The sequence below is a fragment of the Coturnix japonica genome, chromosome 36 (assembly GCF_054131305.1).
Source record: "Coturnix japonica strain WE chromosome 36, WE-NBRP24, whole genome shotgun sequence".
NCBI lineage: Eukaryota > Metazoa > Chordata > Aves > Galliformes > Phasianidae > Coturnix > Coturnix japonica.
Window position 1 is genome coordinate 6,026,501 of NC_140698.1, and position 15,361 is coordinate 6,041,861.

Consider the following 15,361-nt stretch of genomic DNA (forward strand, 5'->3'; position numbering starts at 1 on the left):
AGCAATTTATTGCCAGCTGGGTGGGAGAAAGGTTTGTCCCTCTTTGCTCTGCATTGCTACTGCCTCACCTGGAGCACTGGGTGCACTTCTGGGCAATGCAGAACATAAAGAACATCAAACTATGGGAGAGTGTGCACAGGAGGGCACTGGAACTGAGAGATCTGAAGTTCAGAGTTTCACTGGGATTGACTGCTTGTTCAGACTGGGCCCTTCTCACACCCCACATCCTGTGATGAGACACAGGGCACATGTGGGATATGAACTTTAACAGCATCCTTGCACCACATGCAAATGCTTTTCCCAGTGCTTCAGTGTTCCACCACCCATTGCTTTCAACATAGTTTTCAACACCCCATTGTATCTTTTAATTTGACCAGAAGCTGGTGCATGGTAGGGGATATGATAAATCCACTCAATGCCATGAACTTTGGCCCAAGTATTTATTAAGGGAATTTTTGAAATGTGTCCCATTATGAGACTCAGTTCTTTCTGAGGTGTCATGTCTCTATAGGACTTGTTTCTAACAACCCAATATTGTGTTTCTGGCAGTAGCATGGGGTACTGCGTATGTTTCAAGCCACCCAGTGGTTGCTTCCACCATGGTAAGCACAAAACGCTTATCATTATGAGATCCTGGCAAGGTGACATCATTCACCTGTCACTCCTCCCCATATTTATACTTTTGCCTTGGCCTTCCCCCCAGAGAGGCTTCATATTCTTGGCTTGTTTAATTATGGCACATGATTCACAGTCATGAATAACCAGTGCAATAGCATCCATAGTTAAGTCCACCCCTCAGTCTCTAGCCCAATTATATGTTATGTCCATTCCTTGATGGCCTGAGGTCTCATGGAACCATCAAGCTTGAAATAATTCACTCTTGTTCTGCCAGTCCAAGTCTATTTGAGCCACCTCAATTCTGGCAGCTCGACCTACCTGATGGTTGTTTTGTTGTTCTGCAATAGCCCGACTCTTGGGCAAGTGTGCATCCACGTGACACACCTTTACAATCATATCTTTTTTTTGAGCAGTTATGTTTTTCTACAGTTCAGCAGCCCAAATAGGTTTACACCTCCGTTGCCAGTTATTTTGTTCCCACTGCTGTAACAACCCCCATAAGGCATTTGCCACCATCCATGAGTCAGTATAAAGATAAAGCATTGGCCACCTCTCCCGTTCAGCCACATCTAAGGTCAGCTGGACAGCTTTTACCTCTGCAAACTGACTTGATTCTCCTTTACCTTCAGTGGCCTCTGCGACCTGTCGTGTGGGGCTCCAAACAGCAGCTTTCCATCTCCGATGCTTCCCTACAATATGAAATGATCCATCAGTGAAAAGAGCATATTTCTTTTCATTTTCTGGTAGTTCGATGTATGGTGGGGCCGCTTTAGCACATGACACCTCTTCTCCTGGTGATGTTCCAAACTTTTTATCTTCAGTCCAGTTCATGATCACTTCTAAAATTCCTGGACGATTGAGGTTCCCCATCCGCGCTTGTTGTCTAATCAGTGCAATCCACTTGCTCCAGGTGGCATCGGTAGCATGATGGGTGGAGAGAACCTCCCCTTTCAACATCCGGTTCATCATTGACAGTCGAGGTGCCAGAAAGAGCTGCATTTCAGTACCAGCTACTTCGGAAGCAGCCCGAGCCCCCTCATACGCGGCTAAGATCTCCTTCTCAGTTGGAGTGTAGCACTCTTCAGACCCCTTGTACGCTCAGCTCCAGAATCCCAGGGGTCGGCCTTGGGTCCCTCCTGAGGCTCTTTGCCACAAACTCCAAGTGGGACCTTTCTCTCCAGCAGCAGTATAGAGGATGTTCTTTACATCCTGTCCAGTCCGTACTGGCCCCAGGTCCATGGCACAGGCTATCTCCTGTTTAATCTGTTCAAAAGCCTGCTGCTGCTCTGGGCCCTATGCAAAATCATTCTTCTTCTGCATCACCTGATAAAGGGGGCTTACAATGAGGCTGTAGTTTGGAATGTGCATCCTCCAAAAGCCCACTGCACCCAGGAAAGATTGTGTCTCTTTCTTGCTAGTTGGTGGAGACATGGCAGTGATTTTGTCAATCACTGTTGGGATGTGATGACATCCATCCTGCCACTTTATACCTAAGAACTGAATTTCCTGGGCAGGCCCTATTACTTTGCTTCACTTAATAGCAAAACTGGCTCATAGAAGAATTTGAATTATTTGCTCTCCAGCACAGCAGCACTCAGTGGGGGTGTGACCTCATTCAGGCCACGGTAGTCTACTGTCAGCCTCCATTCTCCACTGGCTTTACGCACTGGCCATATGGAGCTGTTAAAAGGTGAGTGAGTTTTACTGATCACTCCCTGATTCTCCAACTGGCGAATGAAATCATGAATGGGGAGCAAGGAATCCCTGTTGGTGCGATACTGCCGTCTGTGCACTGTCTTTGTAGCAATCGGTACCTGCTGCTCTTTTATTTTTACTCGTAGCAGCCTCACAACAGACGGGTCCTCTGACAGGCCAGGCAAAACAGACAGCTGCTTAATGTTGTCCATATCTACAGCAGCGATTCCAAAGGCCCAGTGATACCCCTTAGTATCCTTGAAATGCCCTCTTCTGAGGTATCCTCAATACCAAGTATGAACGGAAACCCTGGACCACTCACATAGGATGTTTTTTCCAGTCTTTACCAGTGAGGCTTATTTCAGCCTCCAACACAGTCAATTCTTGAGAGATATCCAGAAATATGGATTGATTCTGTCCCTTCATGACTGGAGGGCATTAGGGTGCACTGTGCACCAGTATCCACCAGTGCCTTATATTTCTGTGGTTCTGATGTGCTAGGCCATCAAATCCACACAGTCCAATAAACTCTATTATCCCTTCCACTCCCTTGAATGAGGGCAGGGCCCCTCTATTGGTTACCTGTGATAACTGGAGCAGCCGTACTGGTGGTTGGACTGTTTTGTAGCTCCCTCACCCGTGCTCATAGTACAGGAGTAGGCTGGTCATGCCACTTCCTCGTGTCTTCTCTGTGGTCACGTAGGTAACACCACAAGGAAACACACAGTGCAATTTACTGTTGTTCCTTGCTCAATCTGGAAAGCGCTTGTGTCTAATAGCTGAGAATTTTAATGATACACATGAAGGCTTTATGGTCGTTAATTTCTTTACGATCTCTCGCCTTCAACTGAAGCAGCAGCTAGGCCAATTACCAAGTGACACCAAGGAGATGAAGTGGCAAAATGGCGATTTATTGAAACAGACACATCCTTATATAACCTACGCCTTTTTGTCTACACCCACTGTATTACACTAAGATTCTTCCAGAATATGGGGAAGGGCCTGTCACATCACAACAAGCTACCGTCCCAGCTGTCCCAACAGCGAAGCAACCAGGTAACAAGAGATTCATTCTGGTGCCGTGTGAACTCCTTTCTTACGCCTTCGATTTCAGTCATCTTCAGGGATCGACAAACAGTAACAGAGATTTCCTCCTCATCACTCTCTTCTTCATGACACTTTTCCTTTTTCCTTTCTCGGTACTTATCCAGACCTGTCACCTGGATCTTCTGTTGCCTCCTCCTCCACTTCTTTTTTCCGTTCTAGACGTGAGGACACCCATTTCCATTTCTTGCCTTCCACAAGGGCAACTGATATTGTTACTGGTGCCTCCTGTGACTGATCAAAATTGACTTGGGGATTTCCCTTTTTGGCTAGAACCTCAGCTCGGAAATTCTCTCTTTTCGGAACAGTGTTATATAGAGCACGGTAAGCACAAGCCAAGCCCCAAATAAGTCATACCCCCTTAGATCTATCTAGGCTGCGCCATCCCTGACTCAAATACTGGCTTAGTTTCTCGGGATCCCACAGGTGTTCAAGAGTTAAATCCCATGACATTGCGGGCCCCCATGTGTTGGCGAACCTGAAGGCAAAAGTCAGCGTTCTAGGACAAACAACCACACACCAATATAGTTAAATATAGCTGTGTCCATCTATTGCCTGAAGAGCCGTACTTTTATAGCAAACAAACAAGGGTGTTCAAAAATCACACGTACTAATTGGAAGAAAGCTTCTGCAATAAGAACCCTAAAACCCCGCTTCAAAGCCACGAGCCTTTCACTCTTTTGCTAGAGGTGTCCTTGGTTCTCATGCTGTTTATCCTGCTCTGCAGCTGCTGCTCTGTAAAGTGCTTATCTTGATCCATGGCTGCTGCTCTGTAAAATTCTTCTTGTATTACAACAGAATGGCAGTTCCCTGGGGTCTCCAGCACACCCCCAGCCAGCTGGCAAATGCCACTGAGGACCTTTAGGAAAGACATGCCCTGGGTAGTGACAATGTTCACTGGACAACTGTGAGCCCCACAATGGGTCTCGTACCTGTGTGCCATCTTCTGAACACCAGTAGCACGGTGTAGATGCAAGGCCCAACCAGGCAAAATCAAAACATGCTTCTGGAAGGGGATCCTTTCTGAAGAGTCGTTACACTAATGAGAGGACCACAAACATTCACTCAGCGAACTCCAAATCTCTGTGCCTTTGCAGGCCTAGGGTCTTGTTTGGTTCACAGAGACAGGGTGGGTTGATTCTCAGCTCTGTACTGTAGCAAATGGGGTACAGATTCTGCATGACGGATGGGCAAGGAAGAAGAGAAAAGGCTGCTGCCATCCATGAGAGGGCACTGAGCTCTGCCTGGGGATGGCATAGGAGCCAGCTGAGAACTGATGGAAAGGGCTCAGAGAGGAGAGCGGCAGATTCTGTTCCTTGCTTCCTGATCAGGAAGAACAAGAAGAGGGGACAGGCAGGAATCTGAGTTACAGCTGGAATGGAATTGTTTTCTTCAGACTGTCTGCTGTGGTGCAGTGTTTTGGTTCTAGGAGAAAACCATTGATAACACTCTGATGTTTACAGCTGCTGCTAAGCAGTGTTGTACAGAGCCAAGGCCATGGTCAGTGGAGGGCACATGGAGCTGGGAGGGAACAGAGTGAGGACAGCTGACTGATAGTGGCCAAAGGGACGTTCTCTATCAGCTGACAGCAAGCAGAAATTGTATTGAAAGGGGTGGGAGTTCATCTCAGTCTCTTCACTGCCCAGGGTCCAGCTGAGCATCAGTCTGGTGGTGCTGAGCAAGTGCTTGTGCATCAGTTGTTACATACAATTCCATATCAACGGATATATAGTGATAACTATTACTCCACTTCTTTTATCTCTCTTAGTAAACTGCTTTGTTACATCCCAGAAGTTGTACTCTTTTTCCCAGTTCTCATCCCCATCCCACTGGGAATTGGGCAGTGCACAAAGCACTGTGTGCTGCTGAGTCACATGTTGGGTTCAACAACCACTGTCATTTTGGTGCCTGATGTGAGGCTCCAAGGGTTGAGATAGCAGCACATCTGTCCAGAGCGGACAGGGCTTTGTGGGAGCTGGAGAAGTGCAGGCCATGGTGCTGATATGTGTGGATGTGCTCCCTATGTGTGGAGCTTGTTGAGTCTTCTCATGAAGCTTCACTGCACAGCTCCTTACTTGGTGCTTGGATGCTGCATTAGGGTATTTATTTTGCTATGCTGTTTGACCTGAGTTTGTACCACGATAAAATTGGCAGCTGACAAAGTGAAGTTTTGTGCACATTCAGCTCTGCGGTCATCTTTGGGTTTTGGAAGTAATATTGTCCATATGATTAGGAATTACACAATTTACATTGTCGCCTCTGTGAGTCCGGGGGTGTACTGGATATTGTGTTGAGGGACATGGTTTAGTGGGAGCTATAGGTAATAGGTGAACGGTTGGACTGGATGATCTTTTAGGCCTTTTCCAACCTTGGTGATTCTATGAATCTATGATTGAGGTTAAACAATTATTCAGGAATATCAGTGAGAGATCTGCCCCAAGGTGAGAAGGCTCTGCATGGCAGAGGGTGTGGGACGGTCTGGGCAGCTGCCTGGAGTGGTGGGCACCCCCAGGGCTTTGGAACTTCATCTCCGAGCAACTGCAGGATCCTGATAAACTGGTAGAATATTGGGGGCAGGTCTGCTGTGGCACTGGTAACCCCCAAGAGGCACAAATGACTGCAGTGTGCCAGATCCAGAGAGCTGGATCTGCTGACAGTGCTGCAGCCTCTGCAACTCCTGGCACAGACCATGCAGCAGCTCCAAGGTTTTGCTACACGTCCTGCAGTTGCTCCAAGCTCTGGGCAGATCCCTCTGTCACTCCACCCCTCATAATGAGCTCTGCAGTTACTCCTGCTACGGGTCCTGTAGCTGTTCCAAGTATGGTAATAAGAAAATGGTACAAATTCCTCCCAAGGGAGGAAGTACAGCCCTGCGGTGGCTCCAACCCCTCCAATGAGCCCAGTGGCTGCTCCAACATAGTCACAGGTCCTGTGGTGGTTCCAGCTCTGGCAATGAACTCTGAGGTCACTTCAACTCCTGCAACAGCCCAACAGCCACTTCAGCTCCTACAGTGAACCCTGTGGCTGTTAAAACCCCTGCAACTAATCCTGGACTTGCAGACAGATGCGCATAGGGATTAGTTCATATATGTTTGCAACTGCATATGTTGTATATGTGTGAAAATACACTAAATATATTATATATGTATAAATACATTTGTCATAATTATTATCCTTTTCTTTTTCTCTTTGTCTCAACCCATAAACCTTAAACCACAGCACTGCCTTGAGATGCTTACGGATCTCCTTGGGACTATTCAATCTGATCTGGTCACACAGTGAAGAGCACCTGAAGATCTCAAGGTTTTCTCAGGGAGCAGCTCCTGAGGTATATTCCTTACACCAGCTTTGGAAGAGGCCTCCCTCCAGTTCTCTGGTCCTGCTCTAAAGGGGCCCTCTTGTTATGGCAGTGCCAGCAAGGAGACCAGCTCTGACAGACCTGTTCATATTGCCGGCTACTGACTGCAGCCCTGGATTGCTGCTGTAGAGGCAACAGGACTGTTGTGAGACACACAAGACCTTCAGGACTGCACAAATGAGAGGACTCAAGAGCACTGCAGCACTGGTAAGAGCACATGAATGAAAAGAGCACGTTGAGCTGCTGTCTGTGGCTGTACCTCCCCAAATCCAGGCAAAGTAGGAAGAAAGAAAATCTAAGTAAGTCTATTTTGAAAGCTTTTTAGGTATCTTATAACATATTCAGGGAATCTGGTTCCATGTTTACATGAGTTCTTGGAGTGAGAAAATGGAAATTAGGTAGGAAAGAATTTAAATACATTTTTATTTATAAGTTCAATAACATTTTTTTTTTGCACATTCCTATATCTCACATAATCAAACAGACAAAGATGCATAAAACATAAAGAACCACCACTGGGAATCCTATTGAGGAAGTTGTGCATTTTATTGTAGCTGGAATAGTGCTTATTGCAACACCTTCCTGAAAGCGTGCTTGATCTCTCTGTTCCTCATGCTGTAGATAATAGGGTTTAGTGTTGGAGGAACCGCTGCATACAGAAGTGCCACTGTCAGATCCAGGAGTGGGGAGGAAATGGACGGGGGCTTCAGGTAGGCAAAAGCACCAGTGCTGAGAAACAGGGAGACCACAGCCAGGTGAGCGAGGCACATGGAGAAGGCTTTGTGCCGTCCCTGCTCAGAGGGCATCCTCAGCACAGCCATGAAGATGTGCACATAGGACACAACTATGAAAACAAAGCAACCAAAGCCTAAACTGACACCAAAAAAGAGAAATACAAATTCCATGAGGTAGGAGCCAGAGCAGGAGAGCTTGAGGATCTGTGGGATTTCACAGAAAAACTGGTTGACAACATTGCCTTGGCAGAGAGGCAGTGAAAACGTACTGGCAGTGTGCAGCAGGGAATTGAGAACCCCAGTGCCCCAGGCAGCTGCTGCCATGGTGGCACAAGCTCTGCTGTCCATCAAGGTCCCGTAGTGCAGGGGCTTGCAGATGGCAACGTAGCGGTCATAGGACATGATGGTGAGAAGGGAATACTCTGCTGAGAGGAAGAAGGAAAAGAAAAAGAGCTGTGCAGCACATCCTGTGTAGGAGATGGCCCTGGTGTCCCAGAGGGCGTTGGCCATGGCTTTGGGGAGAGTGGTGGAGATGCAGCCCAGGTCGAGGAGGGCCAGGTTGAGGAGGAAGAAGTACATGGGGGTGTGCAGGCGGCGGTCGCAGGCTACGGCTGTGCTGATGAGGTCGTTGCCCAGGAGGGCAGCCAGGTAGATGCCCAGGAAGAGCCAGAAGTGCAGGAGCTGCAGCTGCCGCGTGTCTGCCAACGGCAGCAGGAGGAACTCGCTGATGGAGCTGCTGTTGGACATCTGCTGTTGTTGGGCTTGGAGTCCTGCTCAGAGTGCAGAAGATAATGACAAGTCCAGACCATTCTCAGACACACTCCTCCTGCTATAATATGAAATGTTTTTATTCTCTTACAACAGTGTACATTTAGCACCATTACTTGCATTTAATTTCATGTATTTCAGCATTCCTTAAGCAGAAGCAGCATATGGAGCTCTAACCTTCCTTTTATTTTCTTATCCCTTCTCCCTGGATTTTTTCATCTGTTTCATGTCTCACATCTTTACCCCAAGTGCTCTTAGAGCCCCCTACCTGAGCTTCTGTGGCATTCAGTTTCAGTTAGAAAATGCTGCCTGTTTGTAGGATAAGTGAATTATTCATGCCTACAGAAAATGAAGATAATTCCATCCTTCGAGAAAGGGGAGACTGAAAGCACATCATGCGTGAGTGTTCACAAAACAAGCAATTGATTGATGAAAAATTCTCAGAACTCTTATTGCCCCTTTTAGATTTCTGACTCCAAACCTCTTTGCCTCAGAACAGGAAATGGAAACCCCCTGCCTTGGCTCTCCTCTTGCAAAGTGCCCTCAGAAACATTCAGTTGTGCAGTGGAGCTGTGATCCCCTGCCCCAGGCAGCAGCTGTGGCAGCACAAACCCTGCCGGGGGATCCTTACCCCACACGTCTCCCCGCAGCGCCCTGGGCAGCTCCCCGGGCAGGCTGAGTGCTGAGCCTGGCAGGCGGCAGAGTCCCATACCCGGCACACAGCCCCTGGGGCACAGCAGGGACCCTGCTCTGCAGGACAGCCCTGGGCACCCGCCTGCAGCCCCGGCTGCACAGCCTGCAGCCGTGCTGGGACATGCAGCCCTCAGGGCTGTGATTTCATACTGCAGTATGGAAGCCCTCAGCTGGAGCAGAAGGCTTTTTCCACAGTAAAGAAACATGCAGTGCCTGCATCCAGATCTCCTATGGGATGTCCCAAATTAAGTTGACCTCTATGAAAAGCAGCTCATGGTCTGCAGTGAGACTTACCCTGTCATGGTCTGTGAGCAATGCTCCTGCAGTGAGCTCACAGCCCGCTCACACCACACACATCCTGCAAGCTCTCTTCAGTTTCTCTCCTCTCCTTCTGTCACCTGCAGGCTGTGCTGTGCACAAGAGCTGCTCCTGGGCACAGCTGTCTCTCTGCAGCCCTGCACACTTTTATGAGCTCCCTGTGTCCCAGGAGCCTGGACAGGCAAGCAGCAGATTATGTCATTTTTATCTTTCCGACTTGTCTCCCCTGACATGTCCCTGGGTCCTCATGGCCAACAGCTCCTGAAAGACAACAGCATCATGACTGTGCTTTGAAATTCGCTCAATTAACCACCACATGTCCAGTGGTCAGTGACTGATTGGAGACATATGGGGAGTGCTCCCAGAGATCGTTTGATGAAACAATAAGGGCAACCAGACAAGGAAGGCAAGGTTTGGACTTTCCCTGTGCAGGGCAGTGATCCAGCTGAGGCAGTGCAGGAGTCTCATCCCTTGACAGAAATCCTGGAGCTGAAATGGGATTCAGCTCCCTACACACCCACAGGAGCTGGGATTCCTCTGGTTCAGTTCAGAAGAGCACAAGGAGTTGCCTGCATGTGAGCTCCTGCTCTGAGTCCTCGGACCTTCAGCTGGGAGGCAGCTGCTCACACACAGACACTGGGTGATGCCCAAGGTGCCTGGGCTGCTCCTGATGTGTGCCAGTGCTTGTAAACCATGTGGGAAATCCCTGAGATAGACAGCTCCTTCCTGGGCATCAGCCGAGGGCCAGAGAGGGGATAGCACTGGCTGTCTGGTGAATTCACTCACAGCTGCAAGAGCAGCACAGGGCCTTCAGGAAAGCCATGCCCATGGTGTGACCATGTTGCTGTGTCAACTCCAAGGCCCACGATCAGTCTAATGTTTGTGTGCCACCTTCTGCACACTGATACCATAGATTAGCTATCCAGTCAGGCTATGTCCAGTGATGCTTTCCAATTAGGATGTTTACTTCTGTGGTTTTGCACTAATGCAAACACCAACACACAAGAAGCTAGAAATCTTGATAGAGCTGCAGGCCTGAGCTCCTGTTTGGACCATGGGGACACAGTTTAATGGCTTCCACAACTGCACTGTAGCACAAGGGGGATACCGAGTCTTTAGGATGGATGGGCGAGGAGATAAAGAAGGGTGGATGCCCTCTGTGAGAGTGCACTGAGCTCTGCCTGGGGATGGAAGAGCAGACAGGTCAGAGCTAATGGAAATGGCAAACAGAGGAGACCATCAGTGTCTTTTCCTGTCTTCCTCATCAGGGAGAGTAAATGGAAGGTGCCCTCTGCAGACAGATGGGAATCTGATGTTGTCTGTCCCTTGTCCCATTTGGTGGCCTTTGTCACTCCATTATCTGCAGCAGGGACAGCACAGCAGGGCATGTGGCATCCAGCAGATCCATGGAGAGCACAGATGGCAGCTTCTTGACCAAGCAGTGGAGGAACCAAAGAGGAGAGGTGCTCTGCTGGATCTCATACTCTCCGGCATGGAAGGACTTGTGGGAACTGCGAAGGTGAAAGGGGCATCAGGCCACGTGCAAGATGCAAATGTATCTCTTTTTATTTATTTTGAGGCTGTAAGCTTAATAGTTGATCATAAATGTCAATAAAACTGAAACAAATAATTGAAGACAAAGATGGAAATCATTGAAATTGTGTTAACCCTTCTCAACATGAAAAATTCTCATGAGTCTTGTTCCATTTTAAGTTGTAAATATGAATCTTTGAGGTGATTTGTGTCTTTTTTTTTCTTTTACTGAAACTACAATGTTTTCCAGAACTGTGTTCGCTGGACACAAATGTCTTCAGATTCAGAGACACAGACAGTTTTGCCAGTGCCAATGCCCTGTGACTATAGCCCGGTGCCCAGCACTACTCTTCCCTGCTGCCTATTTGATGTGTCTCATCCTCCAAGTTTTTTCAGCTCTCCTAAATAAATGGCCATGGTTAAGGGCATGTTTTCAGCAGGCCATTTGGGCACAAACTACTCCCACTGCCCTCCAGATTTCTCCATCCCTTGCTCTTTGTTCAGTCAGATACCTCCCAATTATCTGTCTGATTTCTGACTTTCAGGGGGATTACTGGAATTTGTTCCATCTCCCCAAAGTCTGAGAATCAGTGAGAATGTGTTAACCCGTCTCAATGTGTGAAATACTCACAAGTCCTGATCAATTTTAAGTTGATACCTCTCAACTACCTGGCTGATCTATCCCAGGGAGATTACTGGAATTTGCTCCATCTCTCAGAGTCTGATGGCCTCTGTTGTCAACTACTTCACTGTGATTCAATCTATCCTATCCTACCTCAGAATAAATCATTTCTTTTAAAAGTATTCCATATGAAAGACAAACTTCAATAGATGCAGCTTGAACATGGCATGCAGTTGATCACTGTGTTTTACTGTTCATTCAATTGCATCACCTTTCTTTCCATTTGCTGGCCAGATAAAAAAGAGAAATCTTTCCTTTTCCATGTGTAGCTGGTTCTCTGAGGAAAGCCAGTGGGAGTTGGTGCAAAGCAGTTTTAACACTGAGCGGATGAATGCAGAGGAGAAGAGTGATGTGAAGAAAAGTGATGCAAGTCCCATAGGTCCATTGTGAGCAGAAATTGGGTGGGGAGGTTGAGAAGGACCTTTGTCAACACAGTAACAGTACAGAACTCATTGGGACATCCTGGATTGGTATCAGTTGCACAGTGCTGCTTTAATGTCTTCTTTAAACCCAACTATAAATAAATAGACAATAAATTTATACTGGATTCTTTAAGCTCTCTCCAGATATCCCTCCTTTTTGCTGAACAAGTTCTGATAACCTGAAGAAGATAACAAGATGGCATAAGGCACAGGAGATTCTTTAGGTTATAATGGTCCCAGGGTGCATTTGATGCTGAGTTCATCAGCCTCTAGTGCAGAGAGAAGTTTGCACAAAGTGCTCAACAAGACAAAGTCAGAAGTAACAGTGAAGTTTCTTGGAGTATTAATGGGCCCGCTGAGGAACATTACCAAGTAAGCTTCCCAAGGGACTTGTTAGAGAAGATAACTGGAAGCCATGACTACAGGCAGGCAAAGGCACTGGCATGCTAAGAAACCTCTCCCTTGCCTTACAAAGCAGACAGGTCAAGCCCTGATTGCAAGACCAGTGGTAGAGAGGTCCTGTATGTCATGTTGGCTCTGGGCATTTCCTGGGGCAATGTGTTGGAATTTTGTATGATGTTAAATGAAAGACATGGGGACAGAAGATCCCAGGCTCTACATGTGGTGCAAGGACGCTGTGAGGTTCATGTCCCATATGAGACCTATGTTTCATTGCAGGATGTGAGCAGGGATGTGAGAAGGGCCCAGTCTGAACAAGCAGCCAATCCCTGTGAAACTCTGAACTTCAGATCTCTCGGTTTCAGTGCCCTCCTTTGCACATTCTCCCAGAGTTTGAAGTCCTTTATGTTCTGTGGTGCCCAGAACATAGTGAGGCAGTAGCAATGCAGAGCAGAGGGACAACCCTTTCCCTCACCCAGCTGGCAATAAGTTGCTTCATGCAGTCCAGGGGACTGTTGTCTTTCCTGGCTGCCTTGGCACACTGCTGACTCACATTCAGTGTGATGCTGACCAGCACCCCAACCCTTTCCAGTCAGAATCCTCTCCAGTGTCCCATATCCAGTCAGTGTGTATGTCCAGCATTGCCCCTACCCAGGTGCACAATCAGGCACTTGTTCTTGTTATACTTTATGCACTTGGTGCTTAGTACCAACTGGTACCCACTTCTCTGACTTGTCCACATCTCTCTGCAAGTCCTCTCCACCCTCAGTGGAGGCAACAGCACCTCCTCATCTGGTCTCATCAGCAAACTTGCTCAGAACGTCTTCTAGTCCTGCATTCAAGTCATCTGCATAAACATGAAAGGAAAGTGGCCCCAAAATGGAACCCTGGGGACCCCGACAGTGACCATCTACCAGCCTGATGGAAAAAACTGACTATAATCCTTTGGGACTGACCTACTGGCCAACTGCTCACCCACCACATTGTGTTTCTGTCTAGCCATATGCAGAACATTCTGTCCAGAAGGTTGTTGTGAGAAACAGTATCAAAATCTCCACTGAAATCCTCAAGGATTACATCAACTGGCTTCCCTTGGTCAACTAAACGGATAACTGTGTCACAAAATGAGCTTAAATAAAACAGGACCTTTGCCTCACAAACTTGTGTTGGCTGCGACCAATGACAGAATTGTCCTTCAGCTGTTTTTCCATAACTCCCACCATCATTTTCTCCATAATTTTACCAGGCTCTGGACTGACAGGTCCATAATTGCCCATGTCATCTTTCTTGCTCTTCCTTACAATGAGACAACATTTGCCAGCTTCCTGTCAGCTGGCATGACCCTAGACTTCTTTAGATGCAATTGAAATGAGAGCCCAGAGCACACTAAGTTTTCATCATTGAAAGAAAGTAGATGTGCCATAGCTTTGCAATGCCTTGAACTCCAGAGTATGCCACAGATGGAGCAGAGGGGAAGATTTGCCTCTTCTGTAGTGAACTCATTCTTTTGGTAAGCAGAATAACACTACCTGATACATGGGGACTGTGTCTCTGCTCTGCTCTGCTCAGCTCACAGGGCAGCGGTCTGGCAGGGTGTTGCTCTCATGTCAATGCAGGTAAACTCACTTTAATCCTTTTTCCTCTGTAAATGCTTCCTCTATTTCTATGCTCAGATACACTTCCACATTCCCTCAACTACACTTTCATATATCATTAACAATTACACTTTCTTATACCATCAAAACAGTTTGTCAAAACGTACAGTTCTTCAGTTCACATAAACTCCCTTAATACAGTCTGTATTCTTCAGTTATAAACACTGTGCCACAGAACCAGCACTGATTGAACCACCTCCCTCACACACTTCCTCGCAAGCAGTACATAGTATTACATAAATGGGTTGACACTCATTGGTCGGGTGGAATGTACACCTCTCCTCAGGACAATCTTACTAATCTACAGAGTACAATCTCCTGTCTTCTTACATACAAGCAGAAAGTACTTATGAGTGGACACACAACACAGTCTTTCACTTTGTCCGTGTCTGGCCATTTCCCTCACAGGAGGAAGGAAACATGGATCGGGACTCGGCACTCACCCTGCAGCTGTTCTGTGTCTCACTCACACCACACTCACTCTGACATTTAGATCAAAAACCATGGTTTATTCATACTACACAATGCTGACAACGTTTTCTAGCTGGAATCTTAATAACACTCATACTCTGGTCGACCAGTTGCAAACGTTAATGTTTTTCCCAGAGTCGGCTTGACACACGGTACCAAACACTTAAAGCAGATGATAATATTGAACATACAACCTATAACCCCCGTGATTACAACTTGGAGAACCCAGGCTACCATTTGACAGGCTATCCACTATATCCCATACCCGTAGGAGAGACCAACCTAGGTCCCTCCTATTGTCACCCACCTGAGAGAGAGTACTTGTTCTTGTTTCCATTCATATGACATACAGTTCCCTTTCATAGGAACTCACCCAAGGAGTCTTCCTACCCCAGCTGGCAACCAAAGCCATGAGCTCACCTCCCTGGGAGCAGCACGTATGGCTGTAAACTGTGTAGGATGTCTCCTCAAGACATATGGGCTCCACTTACCATACACATACCTGGTCCACCTATGGGTGGTCCTTGTCTGTCCCTGCAGTGATCAGGTGAGGAAGGGAGTCCTTCAGAGAAATCTCAGGGTGCGCCAAAAGTGTCTCCCTCTCAGCTGGTCCTGCAGCGAACAGAGCTGGTCCCACCTGGGCCGCCAAATTGACTACAGGAATTGAACTCTATAACCTCTATAACTGATACAGTCTCCCATGACATCCTTATAACAAAGCTGAGGAAGTATGGGATAGGTGATTGGACAGTGAAGTGGGTCGAGAATTGGCTGACTGGCAGAGTGCAGAGTGTTGTCGTTGGCGGTGCAGTGTCTGGCTGAGGGCCTGTAACGAGCGGCATCCCCCAGGGGTCTGTGCTCAGTCCGGTCTTGTTCAACATCTTCATCAATGACCACCCTCAGCAAGTTTG